We start from the raw sequence: 22,551 nt of genomic DNA, 5'->3' as shown, positions 1-22,551 counted from the left end.
CTGTGTAACACTATAGTGCAAATAACTACATAGGCAGGTGTTCTACTCTCAGATCCAGCAAATGGGTGTGTATGTTTGTAGGAAGAAGTATTTTGATAAGTTTCCCGCCCATTGCCCTACTTTATCTCTCCTCCTGATGTCATTCCCCTTATCAACACCTTTGGCCAGTAGTCAGCCTAGTAAGCTCTGTAGCGCAGGTAATAACTGCATAACACTATAGTATAAATCACTAGTTAGTCACGGGTTCTAATCTCAGTTCCGCCAAATGTATGTGTGTGTATGTTTGTAAGAAGAAGTATTTTGATAAGTCTCCCACTCACCGCTCTACTTTATCAGTTCCTCTGATATCATTCCTCTTATCAGCACCTTTGGCCAGTGGTCAGCCTAATAAGCTCTGTAGCATGTGTGATAACTGGATAACACTGAAGTACAAATAACTACATGGGCAAGGGTTCTAGTCTCAGATCTGGCAAATGTGTGCATGTATATTTGTAGGAAGGCATATTTTGATAGGTTTCCCACCCACTGCCCTACTTTATCTCTTCTGCTGATGTCATTCCCCGTATCAGTACTTTTGGCCAGTTTTCAGACCAGTAAACTCTGCAGTTTGTGCAATAAGTGTGCAGCACTGTAGTACAACTAACTAAATAGGCAGGGGTTCTACTTTGAGATCTGGCAAATGTGTGAGTGTATGTTTATAGGACAAAGCATTCTGATACGTTTCCCACCCACTGCCCTACTTTATCAGTCATGCTGATGTCATTCCCCTTATATGTTCATAAGTATATAATAGCCTAATTGCCCTGGAGCCTTTACAAGCCTAGATGATAGAAGTGCCCTGCCATTGGGCCACCTGATATTATTTCCCAGGGCCTCTATCAAGTAGACCCACTGGAGTGATCCCTGGGGTGAACTTTCTATTACCCATCCACTCATCAAGATTTCTCTAGAACAGGGTCAGCTAGGTGCTCTGTTTGACATGTATGGGAAGTCTATTCCAGGGCATGTGCAGTTTCTGGGTGAGGAACCTGTCTGTCCCTCCAGCATGTTGTGTTGATTGTGGTAATGAGGTTGAGGTCTCTGCAGTGTGTGGTGCGGAGGGATTGGGATGTCTTTAGATGTAGCATTTCTAAAAGAGCTGGGTCAGACATATCTTTGTAAGTCAAGCAGAGATTGCATCTAAGTAGGTGATATGAGACAGAGAATAGCTGGAGTCTTTTGAGTCCATCTGTGTAGGACATGTGTTTAATGCCTAGGATCTTCTTTGTGAAGTATGTCTGTGACCTCTCCAGCTGTTGCAGGTGTCTAGTGAGGTGCATGCCAAATGGGCCATTATACTTGATGATTGGTCCATTGAGGGAAGAGTAGACAGAGACAATGACCTCTTTCTTCCTGGATACAAAATCCTTGGTAATGAGTTGTGCCACATATAAGGACTTCCTGACCATGGTGACAATGTGGTGGTTGAAGGGGAGGTTGCTGTCAACCTGTATCCCCAGATCTCTTATAACACCTACAGTGTTCAGTGGGCTCCCATCGATGTGGTACTTAGTGGGAACTGAGTTTTTACCAAAGGGGATGATGATGCATTTTGTGGTGTTAAGATTCAGGCCATGGTTTCCACACCAGTCATTGGGCTCAGTGAGGCCTTTCTATAGGATGTCTGCATCATTTGTTAAGTTAATGATGACTCCCAGCTTGCAGTTGTCTGTGAACTTGGTCAGCCAGAGTTCCTTTGTGTTGGCCTAGACTCCTGAGAAGTAGATGCTAAACAGGACAGTACCAAGGAGTGATCCCTGTGGGACTCCACTAGTGACTGGGTGGCAGTCTGACTTGGAGTTCGATACTTTCACACTGTGTTCTATCTGTGAACCAATTTGCAATTCACCTAGTGATATAGGGGTTGATGCCTAGTTTTGTGGGTTCCTCAATAATTTCTGACTGATGAATGATATCAAAAGCCTTTGCCAGATTGATGTAGGCTATATGCAGTGCTTTACCATCATACACAGCCCTGGTGACTGACTCAAAGAGGTCCACCAGGTTGAGAAGGCATGATCTCCCTTTCACAAAGCCAAACTGTGTGAGGTCCAGAGTTAGGAGATTGCCTATATGTTTGTCGATCAGGTCCCTAAATATGTGCTCTATAGTCATACATATCAGACCCATCAGGCTAATGGGCCAATAATTCCCAGGGTCTGTAGTCACTATCCCTTTATGAAGAGGATGACTGTAGCAGTCTGCCATTTGAGAGGGACATAGAATGAGGTGAGTCTGTGACTGAACAGGGGACACAGATGAGGTGCCAGGTCTCTTTGTAGTTCATGTAGAAATCAGCCAGGGATAGTTTTGGGTGCCATGGAAGCTGTATCCTTGCCCATGGAGAATGTCGGTTTAACCTGAGCTGCAGTAATGCTGGGTGCCTGTCATTCTTCTGGCATTGTGATTGTTCCCTTGGGAGGGAGGGGTAAAGCTGGCACTGAATGTGCTGGCAAGAATGTTGGCAATATCTGTTGGCTCAGTGTAGGAGGTAGAACTGTGCAGTAATGCAGACCACTTCTAGGTATTGCCATGGAGTTTTTTATATAACTATCAAAGGCTTTGTGATTGTTGTCAGTGTCTACTGCAATTCTGTTGTCATAGCTGGCTTTAGATGATTTCATGAGGGATCTCAAGTTGTTATTGAGGTTAATAAGGGAGTTTTTCCAGTCTTGAGACTCCACTTTTTTTCTGCAACAGATTCTTCCTTCTGTTGTACAGTTTATTAATGGCAGGGGACCACCAGATTAACCTCCAGTGTTTGGAGGAGAGCTTCTTGGTTCTGTTGGGTATGGCTAGTTCCATGCATTTATGTACATGGTTGTACAGTGCATTTGTGTATGATTCAGCAGTCATGCAGTTATTTTCCATTGGCATGGGTGCTGTGAATTTAACCACCTCTGTTTTTAAAGTCAGCTTTGGAAACGTTTTTCAAGGTGGTAACCTTTGCATAGGCATGGGTGAGATGTGGATTTCCCCAGTGATTACTCTTATGGTTGGATTTGACCAGTTAGGGATCAACTACTGTTGACGAGCAATGGTCCCATATATTACTAATCAACGCAAGTCAAGGATGTTGCTTCCTCTACTGGGGGTCAGAATGAGCTGGTCCAGGGCACTGGAACTTATGACCTCCAGGAAGCATTGAGCCAGTGTATTGGTGCTTGAGTACTTTTCCCAGTTGATGGGGGGGGGGGTAGTTGAAGACTCCTAGTATTAGAGTGTTGGGTTGAACCTTGATAGATTCCAGAGTGTTAAGGAATGTGGATTGAGAGTCTAGGGACATTGATGGGGACCTAGAGCAGGCTATTTCCTGGACTGCACAATTACCCAATGTCAGTTGTACCTGAAGTATCTCAAATGCATTTCACTGGGATACTAGTCTGGAGGTGTACATATCCTTTATAAATATGGAAACACCACCACCTTTGGAGCTGTGGTCCATGTTTTGGGACAGACAGGTGTTGAATGAGTTATACCAGGTAGTGCAGGGGTGGTGTCTGCTGCTGTAAACCAGATCTCCATTCCAGCACAAATGTCAATGCTAGTCATTTTGATTAGTGCTTTGAGTGACTGCATCTTGGGATTTAGATGTCTAGTATTGAGCAGCATGACCCTCAGATTGCATTTATTTATAGCTGTTACAGTGGTAATTTGATTTGGAACACCACCTTAAAAGGCACTATAGGGGTGGCAAGAGACTTAGCCAGTACCTGGAAACCCAGGGGTGACAAATGCAGGCCATCTCTAGCAAGGCATTGTGATATGCCAGTCATGTCATCTCAAGCAGACAGATACTGGATCCCCTGAGAATGACACCAAACACTTAAGCCAATTGTTGAAGTCAATCATTAGTTGTTTGTACTGTGCTATCATTCTGGGTGACAGTAGTACACTGCTCAGGGCTAGTGTCATACTTGCCTTTCCCACATAATTTGAGAGCTCCACCATGTCTATTTTCATGAAGTCCAGGGAGGTGCATCTCAGGTCATTCACACCCACGTGGACAATGACAGAGTGATACTTGAAGTTGTTGTGGAGTTACCTGACTGGGTGTGTTATGTGTTGGATTCTGGCACCTGATAGACAGCTGACTGCTATCTTCTCCATATTCAACTTAGTGAGTGGGACATCTGTATGCCTCACTATTGAGTCACCTATGATTACTGTATTGGGCAAGGTGGTTAACCTTAGGGGCTTCGGTTGAGGGGTACACTGTGTAGGTGAGATATGTGTCCTGTGGTTTGCTCTGTGTTGTGGTGGTCAAGTGGGTGTCTGTCTTGGTGGTCTCTGCTGTTTGGGTAAATGTCTATTGAGTGCCTCTGTGAAGGTGGATGTGTGTTTTTTGTTTGTATGTCAGAGCTGTTATAGTGGGTGTTCTGGAGGGCTATGTCTTCCATATGGTGTGGTGCAGGTGTTGACCTTCTCTTGACCAGCTAGTCCAGTCTTCACTGGAGAGTGCATATCTTCCAATTTGGTGATAAAGAGGTATCTCTCACAAGTCTGATTGTTGCGAGTTTAGAGGACAGGGTTGTTTGTGTATATGAGGCAGTTGCAGCAGTGCCTCAGAATGCCCAAGTGCACCAGGTTAATGGGTGAAAGCAGAGAGAACTGCACTTTAATCATGCCAAGAGAGGTGGTCATAACTACTAAGTACTGGAGCTAATTCTCTGAGAAACGACTACTTCTGATGGCTCTGAGGTGTGCTAGAATAATTGATACAAAAACCTGTTGAAGTGCAAAGCTATTAGGCTATGTGAAGTGCAAAAGAGAAAAAAACTAGCAAGATCTAAGGGAAAAACTGAAAGCAGACGTTCTGGCACCTGTAATAGTTTACCTCAGCTGTGAAGTTATCAACACCTTTGGCCAGTTGTCAGTCCAGTAAGCTCTGTAGCACATGCAGTAACTGTGTAACACTATAGTCCAAATAATTAGATAGACAGGGGTTCTACTGTCTGATCCAACATATGTCTGTAAGTGTGTGTGTAAGTGTGTATGTTTGTAGGAAGAAGTATTTTGATACTTTTCCCACCCACTGCCCTACTTTATCAGTCCTGCTGATGTCATTCCCCTTATCACCACCTTTGGCCAGTTGTCAGCCCAGTAAGCTCTGTAGCATGGGTGATAACTGAGTAACACTATAGTATAAAATAACTACATAGCCAGGTGTTATAATCTCAATACTGGCAAGTAAGTGTGTGTTTGGGTGAGAATCATACAATGTGTGGGTTATAGCATTTTTAATTGTGTTCCACCCTGTACACTTCCCATCACCCTACTTTACTAAGCCTGCTGATGTCATTCATCTTAGAAGTACCTTGGGACAAGGTGAAATCATATAGGCTCTGTGCTGCATCTGATAACTGCCTAACACTATAGTAGAAATAACTAGATAGGTAGGGGTACTGATCTCAATACTGGAAACTACTTGTATCTGTTTATGTGAGAATCATATACTGTGTGGGTTAAACCATTTTGACTTGTGTATCACCCTGTACATTTCCCATCACCCTACTTTATTAGGCCTGTTGATATCATTCACCTTAGAAGTACCTTGGGACTATGTGAAATTACATAAGCTCTGTGGCACATCTGATAACTGTGAAACACTATAGTAGTAATAACTAGATAGGTAGAGGTTCTAATCTCAATACTGGCAACTGTTTGTGTGTGTGTGTGTGTGTGTGTGTGTGTGTGTGTGTGTGTGTGTGTGTGTGTGTGTGTGTGTGTGTGTGTGTGTGTGTGTGTGTGTGTGTGTGTGTGTGTGTGTGTGTGTGTGTGTGTGTGTGTGTGTGTGTGTGTGTGTGTTTATGTGAGAATCATATACCATGTGGGTTATACCAATTTGAGTTGTGTACCACCCTGTACACTTCCCATCACCCTACTTTACAAGGCCTGTTGATGTCATTCACCTTAGAAGTACCTTGGGACTGGGTGAAATCATATAATCTCCATGGCGCATTTGATTATGTAACACTTTAGTAGTAATAACAAGATAGGTAGGGGCTCTAATCTCAATACTGGCAATTGTGGGTGTTTGGGTGTGGATCATATCCTGTTTGGATTATACCATTTTGATGTGTGTACCATCCACACCTGTTTACTATCTCCCAATGGCATTATGTTATATAGCGTGGTGACATCATCTGTCTCACATGCAGCATGTTAAACATTTATACAGGCAATACCAGTCCTCTGTACAGATGTCTATGGCATATCCAGATGTTTGCAAGCTATATGTAGTCTGTGTCACTTAACAATGCCCATGTATGTGATATTGTTGCCAAATCGGCCACAGTGAGTGTAGTGACACACATGCCAGCATCAGGTATTATACCTGACTGAAATATCATGCTGATACAACGTCTGCTACCCTATCACTTGTCCAGGCTAATGGGAGCACTGCATGACTCCAGATGCTATTTCTGGTGGGCTATCTCATCATCCATGAAGGAATTCACAACATTATCTGTTGTAAGAGGTAATGGGTTATGCTCCATGCATATAATCTATGTGGGACATGTCATGTGTATGTAGTACTACAATACATCAAAGTGGATATGTAGATTTACTAATCTGTCTATTGCCAACTGTGTTTGTGTTACTGTATGCACATCCCTTGTGTCAGTTCTTACTGTGTGTATGCACAGGATATGCCATTTTGTCTCCCTGTTCCACCCTGTGAACTCAAGAATGCATACCACAAACCTGTCATACACAGTATCATGCATGCCCTCACCAACTGCATCAGGGTTGAGTGTATGGGAAAGAAATGATAGGGCCAACAGGTGTTGACAGGTGAGTCTGTTGCAGTTAATGTAATGGCTACACTTGTGAGGGACCTGCTGACAGTACTGTAGTAACCTGTTCTGTATGTATGTATGTATGAGCCTGTGGTACTACACAACACTGAGGTGACATGTCTGAAGGCTCCCTGTCTGTGACAAGAGGTATGCATGCAAGGTCACACTGTCTGACAACAGTGTCCCTCGCACACAGTTGCATGCATGCACACTTGATACATGTACATATAAAGCTGTACCTTGCCTATGACATGGTCAGTGTATTCCCACTCTGCTATACTCCCTCTTGGGAATGTCTGCAGGGCCACAGCCCACAGACACACAGGCACCTGGAACACAAACAGAATACAGCATGTCAGACTACATTCAGTCAGAAGTACTAACAGCAATAATGTATCCTGGCTAATAAGGTACATACACCTGTATGTGTACCCATAACAAATGCAAGCAGACAGCACCTTACACAGTATTACATAGGTACATTGTACTATTTTCACCATGTGCATCAGACCCATATTAGCATGTCCCTGCATTGATGGTATGGATAACAGGGATGTGGCACAGGTATCATCATATGCACAGGGTGTGCTGTGGGTTTGCCAGAGTCCTAGGCTGGGCCAAATGGTCGACATAATGTGTGTGTGTTCAGAGGAGTATCCAATAGATGGGCTGTGCAGAGGTGCTGTGTGTGTCTGGAGGTGACCTGCCTGTGATACAGATATGTGTGGGCATGTATGAACACAGTCACACCATGTGGCTTTCCTACACAGGGGTAAGTTGGACAGTTGTGTGCTGTACATGGCAGGGTGTCCAGTTCACCATCTCTGGCCATGGACATGGGAACTGGTCCTGCCAGGGGTCTCACTGGCACCACCAGGCCGAAGGCCAGATGCAGTACTGCTTCCTGATGTTGACTGCTGTCTGATGGATCCATGTCCCTGATGGGACCGACCAGGGCCATGTGCCCATGGCCTGCTCTAGTGTGATGTGGACAGCAACCCCCCCCTTTGGTAGTGCTGATGCCATTGCCACTATGGGAGTGTGAAAGTGCACAGCCCCATAGACTCTTAGCTGTTGTTGGTGTGACCTACGTCCACATGGCTGATGTCCGTCTCCCACCACATGCTTTAGCACAGACATGCCACGGTCAAGAATTGCCAAGATCTCACTCCACCATCTATTCATGTCCTCAGTATTTTGATGTGTGGCCTCATCAAAGTCATGTATGTTGACACATCAGTCAGGAAGAGTTGCATCCACCACCCTGAGTATTTGTCTGGTATTGTGTTCACTTCATGCATGTGCATCCATGAAAGCCCAAAACATGCATCTAGTGACACCTGATGTGGCACTTACAAACTGACTTGACAAGCAGCAGTCCTCCTGCGAGCACCCCTGTCCATCCACCTGTGTGAGACCGCGCCTGCACTCTGGCTATGGCCAGTGTCTGCACTCACACTTTCCATAGTCACCACACTAGCCTGTTCCATGCCACCACCTGTCAACTGTTCATCAACTGTGGCCACTGGTGATGTGGTATGTGTGGGCATTGTCACTGTGTGTGAGAATGGTGTGGACAACAGTGGGATGACAACCAATAGCACTGACTAACCCCCTGACAACTCCACCTGTACCTCACTATTCCTATCATCATTGTCAGAGTCTGCAGAGACACTGACCTCAGTTTCCAAGCAGGAGGGACCCCAAACCCCATCACCCCCTGTGAGGGGATGACAACATATGTACATTAATACCTGCACTTTAAGGTTGGCTGGTACACACATGCACACACACTCACACACACACACACACACACACACACACACACACACACACACACACACACACACACACACACACACACACACACACACACTCACACACTTACAGGTGAGGTGACACAAATCTATTACACAGACCTCACATTACCCAAATGGCATCATGCATAACGCATGGCCCTCAACATCATGCATTGCAGCCAGTTTTACTCCATGTAACTAACAATATAGAGTTCTGGGTTATGTGAGTAGTGTTAGTAGTTGATGGTCCTTCCCCAGCACAGACTGCACTCATGTACACATCATTGCTGTTCACCTGTATAGCACAGTGTCAACTACTGCAGAACATACCTCACAACTGTACAGATCCTTGCAGAATGTGTAGATGTCTGGCTCATATGTTATCTTTGTTTCTCATAAACCCTGTGTTTGTCTGATACATAACTGGGATGATCTGAGGAGTGATATCTGTAATTAATGACATAGATTTGAGTTCCAGACCTCCAAACTAGCAGTAAATGTATGGTCACACAAATCCTGTTACACCACCAACCTTTTAAGCGTACAGTGGATATGATAATTATACATATCTCTGTTAACATGCCATGTTCTTGTAATATATAAAATGAGGTGGTAATAATGGATTCAAAAATATTACCCACCTTTCATGTGATGTATGACCTGTGCAATCCAATTGATAAACAAATGTGTTATGTGTAAAATATAATGAAATAAATATGTATAATATGGTGGTTGCATAAGTGTGCACACCCTTAAAATGATACTTTATTGAAGCACCTTGCAAGTGACTTACAGCATTCACTCTTCTTGGGAAGATGTTTATCAACATGGCACACTTTGACTTAGCATTATTTGGCCACTCTTCTTTGAAAGGTCCCCCAACTCTGTCAGATTGCAAGTGCAGCTCATGTGCACAGCCATCGTCAGATCATGTTGGGGTTTTTCTATCTGGTTTCAGTCTAGGCTCTGGCTGGGCCAATCCATAACCATGACTGTGTTCAGGTGGAGACATTCTTAGCTAGCTTTGAATGCATGCTTTGGGTCTTTGTCATGTTGAAGGCTGACATCCCTCCTCATCCTCAGCATTCTTGCAGACACCTAATGGATTTGGGCCAGATATGAGTGTTATTTGGAACTGTTCAGAATTCCCACCACCATGACTACAGGCCCAGTTCTGGCTTTGGAACAGCATTCCCACAGCAGGCCAATGCCACCAGTGTGATTCACCATGGGGATGGTGGTCTTCAGGTGAAGAGAGGCGCTGCTTGTGCACCACACTTACCTTTTGGTATTATGACTGTGAGGTTGATCCATAGTCTCAGTACACCATAACACATTTTCACATATGCCTTTGGGAGACGTGATGTGCTGTATTGCAAATCGTATCCATCCCTGGATGTTTTTTGGTGTTGGGAAATGCTTCCATTTTCTCATCCTACCCCATAGGCCAGACTTACACAGAATACAGGGGATTGTCGTCACATGTAGTACACAACACCAGTGCTTGCAAGAGATTCCTGCAACTCCCTCAGTGTTGCTGTATGTCTCCTGGCAGTGTCCCTGATCAGGTTTTGACATGTCTTTTCATCAGTTTTGGAGGGACATCAGGTTCTTTTTAACAGCACTGTTGTCCCATATTCAAGTCACCTTTTGATGACTGTCTTCACTGTGTTCCATGGTGTATTCAATGCTGTGGTAATGTTGTTGTACCCTAATCGTGACTGATACATTTCAAATATGAGATCCCTTGCTGCTTTGTAAACTGTCTGCAAGCCATGGTTGTTGCTGTTGCAGGCAACTGATCAAATGTCATGAATATACTACTTCGACATCAGACTGTTATTTGGTGTTACTCAGAGTGCCTTTACTTGAGGGCAGGTGTGTACCCAAGCAGACTGAATGCTGTCAGTAAATCACAAGCTGCTGCAATAAAATATTATTTGAAGGGTGTGCACAAGTATGCATCCAGCTTATTGTAAGGTTCATATACTCCATGTTTGATGCCCAACAGTTTGGTTGGTTTTACAAGTGAATTGTTCATGTTATAGGTCACATTGAAGTTTGGAAAAAGGTGTGGACTGACATATTATGTTCTCAATTTATATATATCACAAACACCTGGCATCTTAACAGGGGTGTGTACACAGTTTATAACCACTGTATAACAGTAATGTTTCACACATGTCCCTACTTTAGGCCGTTTGCCCCCCCCCCCCCCATTTTGTTGTTCTCTGTCCAGAAGTCTTGCACTGACAGGTTGGGAGGTATGCTACAGGAATGTTACATTCTCTTCAGATAGGCCCCTGTGGTGACCATTTTGATGCAATGCGGTTAACCCCACCACAAGTGAACATGCACATAAAGCAATATGGCTATGAGTGACAGTTGTGTGCATAGTAAATTGCATGCCCTTCATATGCATGGGGTATTGGCAAACCATAGCAAAACAATTCCATACTCAACAGCTTCAGGCTGCAGTCCCACATGCAGACCAGAGGGACCTAGGTAGTTGTGGGAGAGAGGTATTGGCAGCAGACTCACATGTGGCATTGGTACAGGATGGATGCAGTATGTCTGCACATTTGCAGTACAACCCCCAATACTACACAATTTGCTGTTCTTCACCATAGATGTGCACTTCCATGCATTAGAAAACCCCATCCACAACTGCAATCTGACTGGACACATGCATGCAGATTCTCTACAGATACAAGAATATCTGCTACACTAGTCTAGTAATCTCCACTGGGGCCTTACCTGCATGCTCCTCGTCCATTGTCTGGGTACCACCCAGCTCCTGCATGTGGGGGTCTGTACCCTGATGTTGTACTGGCATGGGTTCCCCAAGGTTGGTTAGGAGCTCCTCAGTGGGTGTCAGTTGGGCCTGCATGACTGGACCCCCACATTTGGCTGTGTGCTGCCTGGCCATGGCAGCACTCCTTTGCCAGGCATGGCTTATGAGGTTGGTTGCACGATGCCAGACCTGCTCGTATGTACCTGCATGCAGGCCAACATTGTTTACCCTGTGGACAAGGTTTTCCCACAGGGTGGTCCTTTCCCGCAGATGTTGCTAGCTCTGGCCAAAAATTATGGTATGGTTCAGTAGTATGGCACCTGGAAGACATAAACAGGGAAACACATCACAGGACCTCATATATTTGGCAACAGTATGTACAGAACCTCCACATCTACATTAAATACCAGTAGCCACCACTCACAACCACACCATACCCCTGTAATCTATCAGCACAGTATCAGCTTGCATTGCACTCCTGGTCCTGATATGTCATATTCCTCCTAATGAGGGCCAGTTAATTGCATAATCCTCTATTACTCATTCATGTCTGTGTAGAAGGATGACATTGGCCATCTTCCATGTGGATGGGGTGTGGATGGTGCCGAGGCTTGGTGTGACTACAGTGTGTAATGGAGCTGGTAGCACATGCCTGTGTTCATGCAGGATGTGGACAGGGATGTTATCAGGTCCCATGGATACTTATGTTTGTTGCCTTTCAGTAGGCAATATGTACTTGCTCAGTGGTGATTATGAGAGGGGTGTGGGTGCTGTGCTTATCCACCTATAGTGATGCTGAGCCAGGGAGGTGATGTTTGCCCTAAACCTATCTGCAGCAGGTTGACTATATCTCTGTTGTGTGTGTATGTGGTCTGATTGACCACCATTACAGGGTGGGTTGGTTTGTTGCCTCTGAGATTCAGACATATGTGAAGATGGCCCTGTGATTGGCCTTGGAGTATGTGTACAATTTGTACTCATAGTTAGCCTTGCAGTAATCCACCTGTGACCTTATATGCTTGATCAGACAAAGGCTGACTTGATGCCATGTTGGTGCCTGCTCCTACTTTGCCCTGTACAGCCAATATAGGGACCAAGTCTGTGGTTTGTGTTTTGCTGCTTTCCAGCAAAGGGGATTACTCTACTTTTGTGGAGGCAGGTTTTGCAAGTAAGGTATTGCTGAGTCCATACAGCTATGTAGGTGTTCATATAGCTGTTTGTAGTAGGCCTGGACACAAAGTCAGTTGGACACCTCTCCAATTTCAAAGTGATAATCATGCTTATTGCAGTACCCGTGGCTGTGTCAGGGCAATGCAACAACCAGCAGCTGTATAAATTTCACTCTGTTGGATGCACAGTAACTAAGATTACACACGTATACATGTACAGCTTATTTAACTGACATTTTGCATCCCATGTCTGTTGTTATGAGGCAGCCAGATACACCTACTCATACTGACATGTGCACAGGTAATACCTGATATACATTTCTGTTCTATGTCAGTATGGCACACTGTATTCACACTCTTGCTACCCAGTCATCCCACTCAACCCATAACAGCAGGACATCTGTAGGATGCCACACATACATTGGGGACAATGGGAAAAAATTAGTGACACCATCTTAATATTGCTGTAACACACTTGAGTCATTCAATAGCACAGTAGCCTTTACATTGGCAGACATACCCTGGAGGATGTCCAACACTCATATGGCAGGAAGAGAGAAGAAAGGCTAGGAGTGTGGTAGTGAGGGTAAGAACTTTTAATGTTGACAGTATGACTGGTAATAGGGACAGAGCTAATTGATATGATGGCCAGATGAAGGCTGATATATTGTGTATACAAGAGACCAGATGGAAGGGGAGTATGGCTAGGTATATCAGAGACAGTTCACAATTGTGCTATCATGGTGTGGCTGGGAAGAGAATGGGGGTAGGGGTTAACCTGAAGGAATATTATGCCAAGAGTGTTTTTGGAGGATGAAATGAGTGTCTGATAGAGTGATGTTTATGAAGCTGGAAATTGATGGTGTATTGATGAATGTGTCAGTGCATATGCTGCACAAGTTGGTTGTGCGATGGATGAGAAAGAGAAATATGAAGTCAGTTGGATGACATGGTGATGACTGTACCCAAGGACGAGAGTGTGGTGATTGCAGCAGATTTTAATGGGCATGTTGGTGAAGGTAACAGAGGGGATGAGGAAGTGATGGGTATGTATGGTGTTAAGCAATGGAATGCAGATCGTCAGATGGTAGTGGATTTTGCAAAAAGGATGGACGTGGCTGTTGTGAATATGTACTATAGCAAGAGGGAGGAGCATAAGGTGACATATAAGATTGGAGAAAGATGCACATTGGTGGAATATATCCAATGTAGGGGAGCCAGTTTGAAGGAGATTGGAGACTGTAAAGTGGTGACAGGGAAAAGTGTAGTTAGGCAGCATAGAATATTGGTCTGTGAGATGACGTTGGTGATCAAAAAGAGTGTGAGGCAGCACCAATGATCAAATGGTGGGAACTGGAAAAGGGTGATTGTGAGGTGGAGTTCAGGGAAGAGTTAACACAGGCACTGGGTGGCAGTGAAGATTTACCAAATATCTGGGTAAGTACAGCAGAGCTAGTAAGGGAGATTGCTAGAAAGGTGCTTGGTGCGACATATGGATGGAGGAAGGAGTACAAGGAGACTTGGTGGGGCAAGAAAAACTGAAGAAAATGGCATCAGATACATCTTATATACCCCTGGTGCACTGACATCAGGGAAGAAGTGACAGCAACCGAAGCCGGACCAAGACTTTGGAACTCTGGCCGACTACGGGACCGCCTGACGGCAGCATAACCCAAGTTTAATGACTGCAGCAGTGTGAACACTCGAACATCTACATTTATGGTAGGTACAAAACTGTACTTTTTCTGAAGTGTAGATCATACCTGATCAACTTGTTTGACTTCTCTGAGTCAGTCACCAGAGCTGTGGATGAAGGTAAGGTGTTTCATACACCCTACCTTGATGTGGCCAAGGATTTTGATACCATTACCCACTCAGGAATCATCTAAAAACTCACTAAGCTAGGCATCAACCCCTATATCACTAGGTGGGTTGCAAACTGGCTCAGAGATAGAACCCACAGTGTGAAAGTAGCTGACTCCAAGTCAGACTGCTGACTAGTCACAAGTGGAGTCCCACAAGGTTCGGTCCTGGGTCCTCTCCTGTTTGGTATCTACTTCTCTGAAGTCCAGGCCAACATGAAAGGACTCCAGCTGACAAAGTTCACAAACGATTGCAAGTTGGGAGCTATTATTAACTGCCCAAGTGATGTTGACATCCTATAGAATGGCCTCACTGAGACCGACGTCTGGTGTCAGAACCATGGACTTAATCTCAATGCCAAAAAATGTGTCGTCATCCCCTTTGGGAAATACCTGGTTCCCATGAATTACCACATTGATGGTAGTCCACTGAACACAGAAGGCATTATAAGAGTTCTAGGAACACAGGTTGACAGCAACCTCTCTTTTGATCGGCACATTGCCACTGTGGTCAGAAAGTCCTTCTATGTGGCACATCTCATTACTAAGAGTTTTGCATCCAGGAAGGAAGAAAGAAGTCATTGTCTCCCTCTACTCTTCCCTCATTAGGCCAATCATCGAATACAATGCCCCATTTGGCATGGACCTCACTAGACACCTGCAACAACTGGAGAGGCTGCAAAAGTACCTCACAAAGAGGATCCAAGGCCTTAAACACTTATCCTATATGGACAGACTCAAAAAAATCCAACTATTCTCCTTCTCATATCGTTTACTTAGAGGCAATCTCTTCTTGACTTAGAAAGACATGTCTGACCCAGCTCTGTTTGAAATGCTACATCTAAAGAAATCCCAATCCCTCCACACCACATGCTCCAGAGACCTCAACCTCATTACCACAATTAACAGAACATGCTGGAGGGACAGGTTCATAACCCAGAGGCTGCTCATGCTATGGCATAGACTTCCCATAAATGTCAAGCAGAGCACCTTGCTAACCCTCTTCAAGAGAAATCTTGATGAGTGGATGGGAAACAGAAAATTCACCCCAGGGATAACTCCAGTGATACTACTTGCAGAGATACTGGAAACTAAGGTCAGGTGGCACTATGCCAAGGTAATCCTATGGCTAGGCTTGTAAAGGCCCCAGGGTCATTAGCCTAGTACACACCTATGAACCTATGAACCTATGAACCTATGTTCCACAATTTATTTGTATTTGTCTGGTAAATCACTGTGATGGTCCAAGGATTTATGTCAGTAAATAATGACATAACATTCAAGTTTCCATCCTCATATCCTTCAGTAACTGTCTACTGAAATGCATCCTGTTGCTGTAGCAAATGTCTCCGTGTATAACAGCGATATTTGAAATATGTCCCTATATGTGGCCCATTCTCCTCTGTTTTACAGCCTCTGTACAGGTTTCTTGTACTAAGAGGTTGAGAGGGATGGTTCTAATGTATGACTGCACTGCATGTATATATATATTTTTTTCCCTTCCTTTATGTATTTATATATGTATATCTATATTATGTATCTACTTTTTCATATATATGTTTCAACAGACATATCTATATCTATATCTAATCTATATCTATCGACATGTCTATATATATATATATATATATATATATATATATATATATATATATATATGCATATATGTCTGTCTGTTCTGTACAACACATGAATGATTCCACAGAGCTTTCTCCCTAATGTTGTATGCCTATATTGCATGGTACGTTTGTAAAAGCAACATCAATTCCTACAGCTCAGATGGTATAGTAGTACATTACAATCATTGTAGTGTACAGTGTCATGGGCTCGAGACTTGGAACTGATTTTTTTTTCATTAATGTTAAATGACCAGAATGAATGATATGTTTGTTAAAGCACTGCAGGTTCTTACAGCTCAGATGGTGTAATGGTATGTTACTGTGATTGTAGAATGCAGTATCCTGGGTTTGAGACTTAGTAGAATTGATTCGTTTGTTTCTGGGCAGAACATGGTCTGATGGACACAGAGTGATTAAGGCACTTTTAAGCAGTTGTAAGTGGGTTTGCACTGGTTTGCATTATGGTAAATGATGCCAAGCTACGGTTAATCTGTTTTAGCTTCACTTACCGCCACTTTTTCCCGCTTACCCTTGCATTAAATTCTTTAAAAGAAAAGAAAAATGGGTGACAGGAAAGTGGTGAAAAAAAGGGCATGCAGAGGGAAGTACAGTATGAAAGGTAGCTAGGGATGTGCAGGACAGGTGTAGGAAAGGTTCATAGCTGTCCTTTTCTTCTACAGCAACAGCTGTGAATTTCTACAGAATTTGGAGGTGAATTTGGACATTCAAACCCCTAAGAGATAGGGGTGAGGACAACAGTAATGTGTTGTCAAGCCAGTTGGACCAGATTATGTGTCCAGTGGACACTTGTTCAAAATGGACAGCTATGTATAGGGCGTATTTTTTTTTTTTGGAACAGATGCCCTTTTTTTTAAGGTGAGAGTGGGATGTTAGGGAAGGATAGTAGGAAAATTGGGGAGGTAAGTTGGGTAGGAAGACAGACAAGACAGCAGGCAGGGATGGCATATGACACATGTGGGGGGTAAACACCTTGGACAGGGAGGGTGGTTGGGAATCAGATGTCCATGAACTCCAAAATGTATACAGTGAGACTGACATCCCCAGCCATGGGCAGTCACCACTGCACCTTCATGGCCCCAAAGGTGGCTGTACTGAGGCCTGGACAAGAGGGGCAGGCTGACCCTCAAGATGAACCAGGCGACCCTCAATCTGGCACAGCTGGTTCACCAAACTCTTTTTTTATGCACCAAACCCTGGGCTGGGATACCGGTGATGGTTTCCTGTCTGTGCCCACTCCCAGGGGGGGGCAGGCCCCATCCCCTGAGGCAGTTCCAACCAAAGGTGTTGCAGGACCAGTGGACGAGGAGGTCCCAGGTTGGGTGCCAGATGTGCTGGGGCCCAGTGCCATGGCCAGATGAAGTGGGACAGGCAGATCTGCCAGGAACTGCCTTCCCAGACATGCTATGGTGTTGAGGTTTTATAAAATATGTTGGTTAGTCATGAACAAAACATTTCAAAATTAGTTTTAACAGCATGCATGAGTGTTCCAATTTACCAAAACAACATATTTGAAACAGTTGCATTGCAAACAGAACACATGCATAACTGGAACAACAGTAGGCATCATAATGGCATGCAAGTTACATTGACAGCAATAGGCCACCAATGATAGTATTTGAATGGGGAACATTAATAATCAAACAATTCAATATTTGCAAAACAATAGGACACATGTCACAACAGTAGTTTTGGAGAAAAACATACCTGTTGATTATGTGTATGAATTATTGGTGCAGATAGGGTGGGTTAGAGAGAGAGAGAGATGTCAATTAACAACTGTATAAGCTTCGATTGTTCACAACTGTACTGACCATTACTCTACTCATTACTCTTCAGGTATGACCTCACTTTACATCTACCTATGGCATGGGGTTGGGCAATGGAATGTTTGTACAAAGTGTATTACTAAAGCCTTCTTAAAGCTAATACATACATTTCCTTACCTGGCAGACCTGTGGAGGAAATATCTGTTAACACTACCTGACTGTTTCTACACATATTCACATATTCAAGGTTACATATGTGACACTGACACTGTGTGTGTGTGTGTGTGTGTGTGTGTGTGTGTGTGTGTGTGTGTGTGTGTGTGTGTGTGTGTGTGTGTGTGTGTGTGTGTGCGGTACTGCCATAGTCCACCTAGATTTCTATCTATCAACCTGGGTATTGGCAGCGGTAATCACTAGCCGTGACAGCATGACACTTGAGGGACATTTATTGGAAGAAACCGTTTGGTGTATGTACTTATCTTCTGTCATTAGCAGCCTTGGGGTTGGACAGTTGAAGAGTTGTACACAGTGTATTACTGCAGTCTTCTTACAGCTAGTAGAAACATTTCCTTACCTGGCAGACCTGTGGAGGAAATTTCTGTTAACATTATCTGACTGTCTCTACACATATTCACATATTTGTGTGTGAAATAATGCATACAGCTTACTACCTCTCCCGGGATTTGAACCGTACTTGTTTGTGCAAAAGGGTACAGTAACACTGTGTTTCAACACAATGAACTATTGATGAACTGCTGTTTTTTTTTGTTTGACTGTTTTCTGCCTAATACTGTCTTGGTTGGACAAGCTGACCTTGTAATTCTGACATTCATGCATGGCAGATAGTTCACAGTCTGGGGTTTTCAATTGTATTGAAGGGTACTGGCACTTTTATTGATAGATATCCTATACATTAGTATTACTCTGCTAATGTCCCGTTCATTCATTACACACAGTACACATTTTAACTTACTGGCAGTTGACATTCTACTCCTTTCTATTTATTTGTCCTGAATACTGCAAGCTAGATTTGTACTCAACAGCCTCCTGGTGCAGCCTTAGCAACCTGTTGGCATGGGCATCTATGTTTGCAGCCCTCTCATCTGCAGCTGTACAAGAGACAAAGAAACGTTTATGCATACCTATCAATCAAATATGCAGGCTGGTAATCACTAATTGATACTGATACTTGCACACTTCTGGGACATTCTGTGCCTGTACATCTTTGGTCCACTGGTCCAAGACCTCCCTTTTTCTATGCTTGAGGTCAGAGAAATGATGCTGAACCTAGTCACCAGTTTGAAGGATGCCAGTAGGAGTGGTGAGATCATGTGTGAGATGGTCCCAGACCTCCACTTTGTATTGTGAGCCCTGGTACTGGCCCTGCAGCATTCTCTCCTCATGGTTTTTCACTAGGAGTCCAACCATGACCCTGAACTCCTGAATGCCCTAGCTTTGCGCCAGAAAGTGCGATCCCTCTCCTACATCAGCCATAGTGCCTGCAAAGATGAGCTACAACTGGTTATGGCTGTATTCCCACCTGCTAGCTTTAAATAAGGCCAAATTCCAGCCCTTTGCTGTCATTGGACCATTTTAAATATGCTGGGCTAAGCTAAGCGTTGTGCATACCCAGTTAGCTAAGGTTGACAGTGCTTAAAGGGTTAGATGTTGAGCACTGCTTACCAATGCAGAAATCAGTTTAGCTGGGCTACCTATTGCTTAGCATTTACATTTAAGCAATGCTTACAGCATCTTAGCATAACTGAGCACAACTTGGCATTGCTCACATTTCATTTTATAGAGTATCAGGATTGTGGGGTTAATTCATCATTACTGACATATTATAATTTTATGTGTACCTTCCATGACATCCCCCTAAGTGCTTTCATTAAATTATATTCTTGTGTGACTATACTGTATGGGGCATGTGTGTTTATATGGGGGTTTCACATCTTTACTACATGAGCATCTCACTTTTGGACCTGCTGCACAACCCTGGATGACAAAAAAACATTTGCTACATAATTTAAGTTTACAAAAATAATTTAAACACTACTTTCCCATAGAAAAATAAGCTGCCTATCTTGGTACACAAACCATGAAAGCCTGTCTGTTAAGCCAGGGACTCTAAGCACTATGCTATCGTAGTGTGAAAACTTCACTTGTATATTTGCATTTATCTCCTATGGGATGTTTAAGGTATGGTAAGTGGATAGCCATAATGCACACACTCACTTAGCTCACTTAGACATTCCTTAGTTAGAAAAAAAGTATATATTATTATTATATTATTGTGTTATATAAGTGAGTTTTGTGGTGCTCTAACAACTCATTGAGGACTGCAATCATGAAATAATGGCATTCATTTGGTTTTCAGGCTTCTATCCTTCAGGGACTCCTGCTAATACATATCCTGTTTTCTATCAACTTTCTAAGTGTGTGAGGACAATTTTTCAGACGTGCCCTTATTTTATTATTTATTGCCCTCATTATTTGTGCCTTTGTCAACATGCACTACTGTAAGGGAATATTGGCATACATTTGCTTTCAGACTTCTACCCTTCAGTAATTCATGCTAATGCATAACCTGTTTTCTATCAACTTTCTAAGTTTTGTGGGCAGTATCTCTTTTGTGTACCTTTCAAGGGATTTATCCCCAATTATTTATGCATTTGCATATATTTCATGATTTAGCAGGTTGTGGAGGTGTCATATAGCACTTTGGCAATGCAGGGGGTGTGTCAAAGAACCTGTTACACACCCACTGCATTGCTTTCTCCTTGCCGATTATTTCAGTGTCTGCAAACACAAAAATGATCATTATTTAATTTCAGTGTCCGCGGACAATGAAATACTGGTATAATATTAGAGTAAATCTCTAATATTATGCCAGATCGATTTAGAAAGTGTCATATAGCACTATCTGAATGCAGGGGACATGTTCAGTGTCCATGCTCTACTTGGACATGCCTCCTGCACTAGTTCATGGTTCATTTCCATATAGGGAGTACAGCAGCGCGCCTTCATGAATATGCAAGGTGCACTGCTGTGCTATATGGATACAGACCATTCTGTGCAATAGTTTGATTCTTGCATGGAATTTATTAAATCCCAGGGATAATATATATATATATATATATATATATATATATATATATATATATATATATATATATATATATATATATATATATATATAAAAACATATAAACACACACACTCGGACCTACACGCGTGCACACACACACACACACACACACACACACACACACACACACACACACACATATATATATATATATATATATATATATATATATATATATACATACATATAAATACACACACACACATATCTACAGTGTGTTTTGGGGGCTGCTCATGGATGAAATTATTTTTTAGCCTAATCTTTTTGCAGGGCCAGTCAAGATAGATTAGGATGGTATGTGGATGTTTTGCAATTGAAACCATCCTTCCAGGACTAAAGTGTGCATGAGTGAACTGAAATAAAATCACCTGCAAGTTCTTGACTATGTGATGTGAAAGAAATACAATAATGTAACCATTGTCTTCTCTTTCATTATTTTAAAACCTGTAGGCTCAAAGTAGATATTCTGGGTAGGAAATCAGGCTGGGGGCTATGCTTAGCATGTATGAATCAAATGACTAGCCTTGCTGTTATACATTTGACTTGCTTTGCCAGAGTAAAGTACATTTGAGTGAAGTAAGATTGACCACAAGCTCTAAAATCTGTTTGTGACAAAAATATGAAAAAAATACATATGTTAATAACAGTGTTGTCTTTTATCCTTGTTTGTCTTTTAACCTTGCAAGCTCAAACCAGATACTGTGGGTGGGCTGGACAATAGGGATTGGGGCTATGTGTGATTGAAGCAACTGGCCCTACTGTTTAATGTTGTTCTAATCCCGGCTTTGCAAGACTATACTAGTTGTCTGTACTTTCAGATGAATGTAATCTAATTATCAAATGTAAGAGTCATTCTTAATGTATGTTATTTTATATCTGTTCATGTATATATTGAATGTCTGTTTAAAAATATTTGTAATATGTTAGAGCTTTTCTTCCCAGACATTTGCTGAAAAGGGTATTTTTGACTGAAAACAGCTGGACAACCATGGGTGTAAGGCAAGCTGGCACACATAAGTTATGACTAATGTTTCTGTCAACTAAATGAAATTAATGCAAGTATGTTAATTTAATCTTGGCAGGGACAAAGCTGATACTTTTGTTCAGTAATGGGGGGGGGGGGGTGCTGTTTGTGAATGAAATGAGCTGACTGGTCCTCCTGTTTACTTTTGTAATTCTAGCTTTGCAAGATCGATGTGTATTTTGGTAAAGTCAGCTGTCATGCAAGCTTGTGTCACTGTCTCTCAGAACCACTGGCACATTAGATATTGAAGTGACCTTAAATTGTGAATAATAAATTAAGATAGTACAGTGAGATTTCTAAATCTCCTTACTTTTCACTTGGCATTGTACAAAATACAGATTACCTGATACAGCACAGTGTATGTTTATTACATCATGTATACTCATAATAGTTTTATACAATTAAGACCAATCACTGTTTTACTGTTCAGAGATGTTTAGGTTTTGTGCTGTAATAGTATAAGCTAAAGAACTCATTAACTCTGAAATGCAATTTAGTCTAGTATTT

This window comes from Protopterus annectens, chromosome 1.part1 (genome assembly GCF_019279795.1).
Source record: "Protopterus annectens isolate FY-2018-M chromosome 1.part1, PAN1.0, whole genome shotgun sequence".
NCBI classification, from domain to species: domain Eukaryota; kingdom Metazoa; phylum Chordata; order Ceratodontiformes; family Protopteridae; genus Protopterus; species Protopterus annectens.
The sequence above is the reverse complement of the archived record's forward strand: the minus strand, read 5'-3'. Positions refer to the sequence as shown.